This window comes from Salvelinus namaycush, chromosome 2 (genome assembly GCF_016432855.1).
Source record: "Salvelinus namaycush isolate Seneca chromosome 2, SaNama_1.0, whole genome shotgun sequence".
Classification (NCBI taxonomy): domain Eukaryota; kingdom Metazoa; phylum Chordata; class Actinopteri; order Salmoniformes; family Salmonidae; genus Salvelinus; species Salvelinus namaycush.
In genome coordinates this window covers 39,285,520-39,296,564 of record NC_052308.1, presented here as the reverse complement: position 1 = coordinate 39,296,564, position 11,045 = coordinate 39,285,520, and positions in this window count along the sequence as shown.

Sequence of the window (11,045 nt, the reverse complement as noted above, 5' to 3'; positions counted from 1 at the left end):
CCTGGCTGGCTCGAGAGGTTTCATTGCCTCGGTTGGCTCGTTGGCTTCCCATCCCACGTCACAATCCACCGGATCATCGGGTTTCCTTAGCGGGATCGACAGGCGTCTGGACTCAGCCGGATCGTCAGGCTCCCATGCCTCAGCCGGCTCGCCAGGCTCTCACGCTCCAGCCGGTTCGTCGGGCTTCCACGCCTCAACCGGCTTGCCCAGCGCCCATGTCTCGGCCGGTTTGCCCAGGTGGGACGCCGGGTGGCGCCCCTAGTGGGGGGGTACTGTCACGTCTGCTCCCGCTCTTCCCTCCCCCTGGCGCTTGAGGGCGCCAGAATGCCTTGCATCACTCACTCCTGCCATCCATCACGTACACCTGCCTTTCCTTGTCACGCGCATCAGCGTTATTGGACTCACCTGGACTCTCTTATTACCTGTTCATTTCCTCCCCTATATGTGTCAGTTCCCCAGCTCTGTTCCCTGCTTCTGCATTGATTGTTTTTCTGTTTGCTAAGCTGTTTATGTCTCGTTCCATGTCCGTGATTTATTAAATGTTACTCCCCGTACCTGCTTCGTCTCTCCAGCGTCATCCTTGTGATAGATCGTGACAGTATGTGAGTACGTAGTGTCTGTTAGTATGTTATATGCTTGTCTTCGTGTGTAAAGCATGAAGTGTGTGTGCTGCCATAATCAGGCATAAAGAGCATTGCTTTGTAGTACAACGTAGTAGCCTACATCAGGCAATTATGAGTCTACCTACTTTAACTACAGGCAAAATAAACTAAATCTAATGCAAATTGATGCAAGCTTTTCCTAGCTGATATAGGAAACTTGGCAACTGCTCGGTATGAAAACTGGTTCAGATGTGTGTGCATGAACCTGACACCAGAGGTTGCCTGGGGCAACATTAGGTATAAATAACTAAGGTCAGACAAGAAAAAAAAATGATTTTCCTCCTAGGCAATGAGATAATTAGATGTCAAGCTGCAGTATGGGTAATTAATATGGAAAAGTGTTATTACATATGAAACAAATCAACACCATAACAACATGTTAATTGTTATACTTCCAACTGTTGCAATGAATGAGACTAACATGGATAGCAAGTTTGACTGAATCAAAGTAAAACTGAATTAAAAAGTAATTGAGTGAACGTAATTATTAACTCATATACTGTAGTCACAAAAAAGGGTCGTTTTCAACAAGGTTGATATAGTTTGTCTTGTCTGTTGGACTGAATGAAAAGGAAAGCTCAATCGCTCTATTGGCTGACCTATAGTTCACTGCTTATTAGTTTACATTGAGCCTTTCTATAGACCAATGACTGTTTAAATGAATGGACAAAGCCATTGATCAAATTACACTACTAATTCTTATGTGAAGACTCAATAGCGCATTGAAGCAAAATGAAGTCGGTTAAGATGGAGAGTAATGGAGACATCCCTTTACCTAACATGCGCAGTTTGAGCTAAACCAGGAAGGCTAGTTCAGTGTTGCCCCCTCTCATTGAGTAAACAAGTTGAAGGCCGACTAGGGTACTACAGGCTGCCATTAGCAACTAAATTATCCTTAATTTCTTCTGTGTGCGAATTTAAAATAATCGGACATATACAGTGCATTTGGAAAGTGTTCAGACCTCTTGACATTTTGTTACGTTACAGCCTTATTCTAAAATGAATACAATTTTAAAAAATCAACACAAGACAAAAAATGTTTATTTTTATTTTTTTGAAAACCCCCCCCCCCAGAAATACTTTATTTACATAAGTATTCAGAACATTCGCTATGAGGCTCAAAATTGAGCTCAGGTGCATCCTGTTTCCATTGTTCATCCTTGATGTTTCTACAACTTGGAGTCCACCGGTGGTATAATCAATTGATTGGACATGATTTGGAAAAGGCATACACCTGTCTATATAAGGTCCCACAGTTGACAGTGCATGTCAGAGCAAAAACCAAGCCATGAGGTCGAAGAAATTGTCTGTAAACCTCCAAGACAGGATTGTGTCAAGGCACAGATCTGGGGAAGGGTACCAAAAAATGTGTCCAGCATTGAAGGTCCCCAAGAACACAGTGGCCTCCATCTTTCTTAAATGGAAGAAGTTAGGGTCCACCAAGACTCTTCCTAGAGTTGGCCACCAGGGAGGTGAGTAAGAACCCGATGGTCACTCTGACAGAGCTCCAGAGTTCATTTGTGGAGATGGGAGAACCTTCCAGAAGGACTACCATCTCTGCAGCACTCCACCAATCAGGCCTTTATGGTAGAGTAGCCAGACGGAAGCCATTCCTCAGTAAAAGGCACATGACAGTCAGCTTGGAGTTTGCCAAAAAGCACCTAAAGACTCTCAGACCATGAGAAACAAGATTCTCTGGTCTGATGAAACCAAGATTGAACTTGTTGGCCTGAATGCCAAGTGTGACGTCTGGCGGAAACCTGTCACCATCCTACCGGTGAAGCATAGTGGTGGCAGCATCATGCTGTAGGGATGTTTTTCAGTGGCAGGGACTGGGAGACTAACCAGGATCGAGGAAAAGATGAATGGAAACAAAGTACAGAGAGATCCTTGATAAAAAACCTGCTCCAGACGCTCAGGACCTCAGGGGAGAAGGTTCACCTTCCAACCGGACATTGACCCCAAGCACACAGCCAAGACAACGCAGGAGTGGCTTCGGGACAAGTCTCTGAATGTCCTTGAAGGGCCCAGTCAGAGCCCGGACTTGAACCAGATTGAACATCTCTGGAGAGACCTGAAAATAGCTGTGCATCAACGCTCCCCATCCAACCTGACAGTGCTTGAGAGGATCTGCAGAAAAGAATGTGAGAAACTACCCAAATACAGGTGTGCGAAGCTTGTAGCGTCATACCCAAGAAGACTCAAGGTTGTAATCGCTGCCAAAGGTGCTTCAACAAAGTACTGAGTAAAGGGTCTGAATACTTATGTAAATGTAATTTTTTTTTTTTTTTTTTTTTTTTAAATATCTTTATACATTTGCCAAAATGTCTAAACATCTGTTTTTGCTTTGTCATTATGGGATATTGCGTGTAGACTGATGAGGGGGAAAAAACTATTTCAAACATTTTAGAATACGGCTCTAACGTAACAACATATGGAAAAAGTCAAGGGGTCTGAATACTTTCCAAATGAACTGTATTTGGTGTATTAGAAGCAATTATTGGTACCATGAATGTCTTCGACAAAAATATTTTATTTGCACAAAGATTGACCACAAAGATCTGCATTTCTCCATTCACTATAATGGGGGATCCTATTTTCTGCTAACATTGCCCTCAATACCGTGGTCGGCCTTGAACTTTCGTGGCTTCAATGAGAGGGGGCATTCGTTCTCCCATGCTATATACAGGCCACGTGACACAACATGACACCAACACAGTACACCTCAGACTTGCTATAGGGTTACTGTCATGCAGGACAAGCCAAGTGGTCAGCCAACAAACATAGAGACAACACCCCATGTCACGATTTACGAGTGAAAAGGGAACTTTTACAATTCCGTTCCATAGTGGATTGGTGTACCAGGGATGTTAGTATGATGTGACTTTCTTTTGGTATTCCACAAGCCTATACCTCTGACCTCAAAAAGAAACAGAGGCTAGGCTAATCGCAAAGGCTCATTTCATTACAATGCCCCCGCGCATACTCCCTTACACGCCCTAATTTATCTGACACTTCAAAAAGAGGCTGCTTGTTTGACCCAGACCCTTTGCTCTGCGCCAGGTCTTAGGTTAGGATAATAGACCAAGATTTGCTTTCACTTGAATTATATTTTTGGTTTTTGAGAGACTTGGACGCTGTGTGACATCTTAATCGCTACGCACGCACACACAATTATCATATGACGGAGTGGGAAGTACTGTAAGTGTGTCAGATCTTCTCAGTCACTGGTTGGTTGGTTTAAAAGTTCATTGGAAAGAGGATGGGGATGGCTAAGAGGCTCGGCGTTTGATCTGCACCCTTAAAAGGTCCTCTCATCTTTGATATCCTCAGACACTTCTGGGTCACTGGTATATTATGGATAAACTACAGCCCTACGAAAAATGAACATTAACTCTAAAAGGGACAGCATTACCAGCTACATGGATATTTGGGCAGTCAAAAAACTGTATTAACAATCTGTCAAGTTATTCAACACTTAACCCAATCTGTGGGCCAAACATGGTTGAACACGGATGTTCCATTATTGGCTGTTTACTGTTAGCATGCTTCCATAGATATTTGGTCTTGAGTACAATGTCACAAGCTCTTTAAGGTCAAACCAGGTCAAGCACTAGGCCATGTGAGGCTGACTTTTTTTTTGTTGAGCCAAGACTTCCTTCAGGCGAAGAGGAGGCACAAACTCAGGACACAGCTATTTCTTTACGATAACAGTGGAACAGTGGTCTTCTTGTGTTGTGAACAATCATCGACAAGGACTCCAGCATGTAGCACAGTTTACTATCTGATAGAAAACAGCACGGATAGCACTTAATCCAATGGAGCCACCACAGATCCTCATCCTACGCTTTGCATGCGCGCTGGTTTGGAGTTGTTGACTGGGGTAACCATAGTTACCAAAAATAATACAAGTTTACAACAGGAATACATGCAATGCTCAATATAATAATAATAATTTAAACAATGCGCCTAATAGGAAATAGCACAGCTAGCACATAGCAATGCAGCCGCCACAGATAATCATCCTACTCTCTGCACACGCTGTAGAAAAGACCTGACCCCCCCAAACACATTGAATAACCAGCATTAGCTGAAATTATATTCAACGAAATGCACCGCAAAAGAAACACCACATCTCATGTATAATAATCCGCCAATGTTAATAACAAAATTGATATAACTTGTGCATTCCGATCTGCACTGAGGAGTATAAAAATCACTTTTGATGTACAGTGCTTTGCAACCATTAACTTACCGCTGGTTTGACGCTTGTTGACTGAGATGATTCTAACTCAAACACCGCCCCTCGTAAGCAAGCCACACAAACCAGCCAGTAAGAATCTATATTGAGTAGGTGGAGGCAAGACTAAACAAAAACAAACAAAAAACGTTGGCTGACAATAGAGTGGCAAGGGGAATCACCAATAAAAACTCTGTTACACTAGTAATATTGCAGTAAAATTACCGTTTGATTATTTTCCAATTATACTCCTCAGGTGTCCCGTCACAAACACTTAGCTCCCCTGCCTCTGTAGAGTACATGAATCAGAAGCAGCCAGCAGCCACTGAGCCCACTCTGTGTAATTAACCAGATATGTTGTGACACACCTCCTTCCACAGGTGTGTGTGTGTGTGTGTTTAACCCTGGATATTCTGTGACACACACTCCTTCTTCCACAAGTGGATTACATTTAGAGCTGCTGTGAATGTTTTTTTACTGAGCTTGAAAACCAAAGCAGAGATCTAGCTATTGAACCCCTTGACTCACAAGTCTCTGCTAGATATACTAGTGAACCCAGGGTGGATGCCCCTTCAAATGTTAATGAAATAAGATCTCCTCAAAGGCTATTTGTTTCAAGCAGTGAACAGTGAACAGTATTAAGTGCATAGACACAATTTCTTATCTGAACACAGGAACATGTGAAGCTGCTCACTTTAAGTATGAATCCCATTGCATACCTAGCATCAAACACACCATAATAAGAATCATTCCTGCCTTTCACTGGAGCTGTCGAAACACCTCTTAATCTATCCTTCCTTCATCACTCCCCAGTGGACCAGTGATGACAGAGGAGAAAAGGGCAAATTAATAGGCCTCTGTTGCAACACCATTTCACTGCTGGGTGTACTGAGCCCCCTTTCAATTACTTGGGGTTCAGCGGATTCTCTATTTAAATTTGGCAAATGGAACGTTATTGTTTAAAATAAATGTCAACTTGCAGATTCGGAGTCCTCCGCTTAATAAAACCACATAACCTATTTCAGAACTCATTATGATGTAAATTGAACCCTTGAGAAGGTCGTTTTAAATACAGAAAAATAATACAATGAAACAACAACAAAAAACGATCACACAGAGAAAGAACAAAAAGAGTTGCAAAAAAAACAGTTTAGAAACAAAAGAGTTTTCTACAATGTATTTCCTGTCATTTGTGGAGCGGCAGTGTTACAGCCTGCAGTGGGATGCTGGAGGAAAATGGAGCTACTTACTGTACAGAGAGGCCGAGAGGTGCTTTGTGACAATGAAGTGACAGGGAAAAAACTATTATGAGTCAGAGGCTGTCACAGTTTCTCTTCCATTAGTGTGTGTGTTTGTGTGTGTGTATGTGTGTGCCTGTATGTCACAGTGTCATACCATTAGCAGGAGGTAAGGCTAGATGAAAATGAACTCCGCTGTCATGAGGCAATGTTTCTCTCAGGAGACCACAACCTTTAAATTAAGTCAACTTCCCGATCTGCAATACACTCCTCTGACAGTGAATAATTTGCAGTTTATTAGCAGCTCGATCTGAGCCGAACAGGAAGAAAGAACACTATACAAATGTCTGTGTGTGTCTTTCAGAACCAGATTAATGGCCATAACACCGACAGTAACACCTTTAAGAAGACACATAAATCTCTGTAGATGGACGGTGTCAGAATGAAGCTTTTAACCTAAACTTTACTTCCTACAATCAATACAACATACATTGACATTCTGATTGTTGTACATGTACGTTCTTTTCAAATGTTCCTGCTGTAATAATTATATGCCTGTTGTTACAAACAGTAAGACAAGCAGAGGGGATAGAGAGAAAGAGGGGGGGGGGCATTGCGTTAGGGGTTGTGGCAGTCAGAGATTTCTGAATTGGCCTGGACAACAAACCACCTGATGAAAATGTGTTTCCCTCTTCATCTCTGCAAAACATTTTTGGGGAAGAACTGCCTCCTTGGCTAAGACCTGCAAACAGTAGCCTAGCGTAATAAGGCAGACAAAGCATGAACTAGAGTGTGGCATATGGACTGGCCCTCATTTCACAGATCCCCTCCCCTCATTTCACCTATCCCCTCCCCTCATGTCACTGATCCCCTCCCCTCATGTCACCGATCCCCTCCCCTCATGTCACCGATCCCCTCCCCTCATTTCACCTATCCACCCCTATAATTTCACCGATCCCTTCACCTCATTTCACAGATTCTCTTCCCTCAATTCACCAATCCCCTCCCCATCATTTCACCAATCCCCTCCCCATCATTTCACCGATCCCCTCACCTCATTTCACCGATCCACCCCCGTTATTTCACCGATCCCCTCACCTCATTTCACCGATCCACCCCCGTTATTTCACCGATCCCCTCGCCTCATTTCACCAATCCCCTCGCCTCATTTCACCGATGTAATAAATGTATCACTAGCCACTTTAAACAATGCCACTTTATATAATGTTTACATACCCTACATTACTAATCTCATATGTATATACTGTACTCTATACCATCTACTGCATCTTGCCTATGCCGTTCGGCCATCACTCATTCATATATTTTTATGTACATATTCTTATTCATTCCTTTACACTTGTAAAGGTAGTTGTTGTGAAATTGTTAGGTTAGATTACTTGTTAGATATTACTGTATGGTCGGAACTAGAAGCACAAGCATTTCGCTATACTCGCATTAACATCTGCTAACCATGTGTATGTGACAAATAATTTGATTTGATTTGATCCCCTCACCTCATTTCACCGATCCCCTAATTTCACCAATCGGCTCGCCTCATTTCACCGATCCCCTCGCCTCATTTCACCGAACCCCTCGCCTCATTTCACCGAACCCCTCCTCTCATTTCACCAATCATTTCAAATCAAGTCAAACTTTATTTGTTACATATGCTGAATACAACAAGTGTAGACTTTACTGTGAAATGCTTACTACAAGCCCTTAACCAACAGTGCAATTCAAGAAGAGTTAAGAAATATTTACCAAGTACACTAAAATAAAGTAATAATAAAAAGTAACACAATAAGCTTACTGGATGGCAGTAAGCTTGGCCCCAGTGATGTACTGGGCCGCTCGCACTACCCTCTGTAGCGCCTTATGGTCAGATGCCGAACAGTTGCCATACCAGGTTATGATGCAACCGGTCGGGATACCCTCGATGGTGCAGCTGTAGAACCTTTTGAGGATCTGGGGACCCATGCCATTTCCACTCATTTCACCGATCCAATCCTCTCATTTCACCTATCCACTCCCCTCATTTCACCTATCCACTCCCCTCATTTCAACGATCCACCCCTGTCATTTCCCCGATCCCCTCGCGTCATTTCACCGATCCCCTCCCCTCCCCTGATTACACAGATCCCTCTTTTCACTGATCCTTTCCCCTCATTTCACCGATCCCTTCATTTTACCGATCCCCTCATTTCACCAATACCCTAATTTCACTGATCTCCTCGCCTCATTTCACCGATCCCCTCACCTCATTTCACCGATCCCTCAACTCATTTTACTGATCCCCTTCCCTCATTTTACCGACCCCCTCCCGATTTTACAGATCCCTCATTTCACTGATTCTTTCCCCTCATTTTACTGATCCTGTCTCCTTATTTCACCAATCCCCTCATTTCACCGATCCTCTCCCCTCATTTTACCAATCCCCTCCCCTCATGTCACCGATCCCCTCCCGATTTTACAGATCCCTCATTTCACTGATTCTTTCCCCTCATTTTACTGATCCTGTCTCCTTATTTCACCAATCCCCTAATTTCACCGATCCTCTCCCCTCATTTCACCGATCCCCTCCCCTCATTTCACCTATCCACCCGCGTCATTTTCCGAATCCCCTCCCCTGATCTTACTGATCCTTTCCCCTCATTTCACCGATCCCCTCTCCTCATTTCACAAATCCCCTCCCCTCATTTAACCAATCCTCTCCCCTCATTTCACCGATCCCCTCATTTCCCCGATCTCCTCCCCTCATTTCACCGATCCCCTCCCCTCGATCCCCTCCCCTCATTTCACCGATCCCTTCCCCTCATTTCACCGATCCCTTCCCCTTATTTCACCGATCCCTTCCCCTCATTTCACCGATCCCCTCCCCTCATTTCATCGATCCCCTCCCCTCATTTCACCGATCCCCTCCCCTCATTTCACAGATCCACTCCCCTCATTTCACCTATTCCCTCCCCTTATTTCACCGATCCCCTCCCCTCATGTCACAATACCCTAATTTCATCAATCCCCTCATGTCTCCAATCCCCTCGCCTCACGTCACCGATCCCCTCGCCTCATGTCACCGATCCCCTCGCCTCATGTCACCAATCCCCTCGCCTCATGTCACCAATCCCCTCGCCTCATGTCACTTATCCATCCCCGTCATTTCACCGATCCTTTTTCCTCATTTCACCGATCCCCTAATTTCAGCAATCTCCTCCCCTCAATTCACCGATCCTCTCCTCTCATTTCACCGATCCTCTCCCTTCATTTCACCGATCCCCTCGCCTCATTTCACCGAACCCCTCCTCTCATTTCACCAATCCCCTCCTCTCATTTCACCAATCCCCTCCCCTCATTTCACCGATCCCCTCCCCTCATTTCACCGATCCCCTCCCCTCATTTCACCGATCCCCTCCCCTCATTTCACTGATCCCTTCCCCTCATTTCACCTATCCACCCCCGTCATTTCACCGATCCCCTCCCCTCATTTCACCGATCCCCTCCCCTCATTTCTGTGTTGTATTTTAGAACAAAGCAAGATGGAACCACACATTTTCTTGGATTTCTCTGCAAAGCAGTTGTCCCAAGCCAGGCCAGGGCCCTCAATTTCTAAAGGGAAAGAGGTCGAGCCAAGCCCACAATCCAATCTCAACACTTGGCCAATCTACACATAATATCGGCCTACCCAGTGACTCATCCACTCACAACAAGCTGCCGTCCAATCCAAGAGAAACACATCTTGTTTCTAAACCCATTTGTATGACCTGATCATCTTCCGGTCAGTCACAGCAGATTGTTTCCCCAGAACTCATTCCACCCAATGGACCTTCCTGACCTCCCTTCCTCTCCAGCCACCACTGTATCCTGGGACTCCCCAACCCCCCACTACCACCCAGTAACAGCTGCATGTGTACTCACCCTAAGACAATGAACGTTATTCTGTCCATGTTGTGAGCTATGTAGCAAGTTTTCTTGGATTCAGTTTTGCGTCCTGTTTGCTTGATGTGGTGGGGATTGTTGTAGATGTGGCCCATCTGCCGCTGGTCTCTGGCACACACAACCTGCACACTGCTCCAGCCCTGGCACATGTAGAGGGGAGATCAGGGTAGATGGAAGCATACATCAACAACTGATGGAACGATTCAGAAAGCTACACACGTCATACATGACATAACAAAAAGAACATACATAAAAAACACGAGACAACAAATCTCAGAACTCCACAGTTTGCTGAGGAATCACAGATCAGATATCCACAGTTAGAAGAATTCTGATTGATTTCCAAAACATACAAGGTAAACACATACTGTATAAAGTGAAATGAGGCGAGGGGATCGGTAAAACGAGGGGAGGGGATCGGTGAAATGAGGGAAGGGGATTGGTGCAGTGATTTTTAAACACAAATTCAAACACAAAGACCAGGGAGATTTTCCAATGCCTCGCAAAGAAGGGCACCTATTGGTAGATGGGTAAACATAAAAAAGCAGACATTGAATATCCCTTTGAGGATGGTGAAGTTATTAATTACACTTTGGATGGTGTATCAATACACCCAGTCACTACAAAGATAGAGGTGTCCTTCCTAACTCAGTTGATGGAGAGGAAAGAAATCACTCAGGGATTTCACCATGAGGCCAATGGTGACTTTAAAACAGTTAGAGTTTAATGGCTGTGATAGGATCAACAAACTTGTAGTTACTCCACAATACTAACCTAATTGACAGTGAAAAGAAGGAAGCCTATACAAAATAAAACATATTCCAAAACATGCCTGTTTGCAACAAGGCAAAGCAATTAACTTTTTGTCCTGAATACAAAGTATTATGTTTGGGACAAGTCCAATACAACACATTACTGAGTACCTCTCTCCATATTTCCAAGCATGGTGGTGGCTGCATAATGTTATGG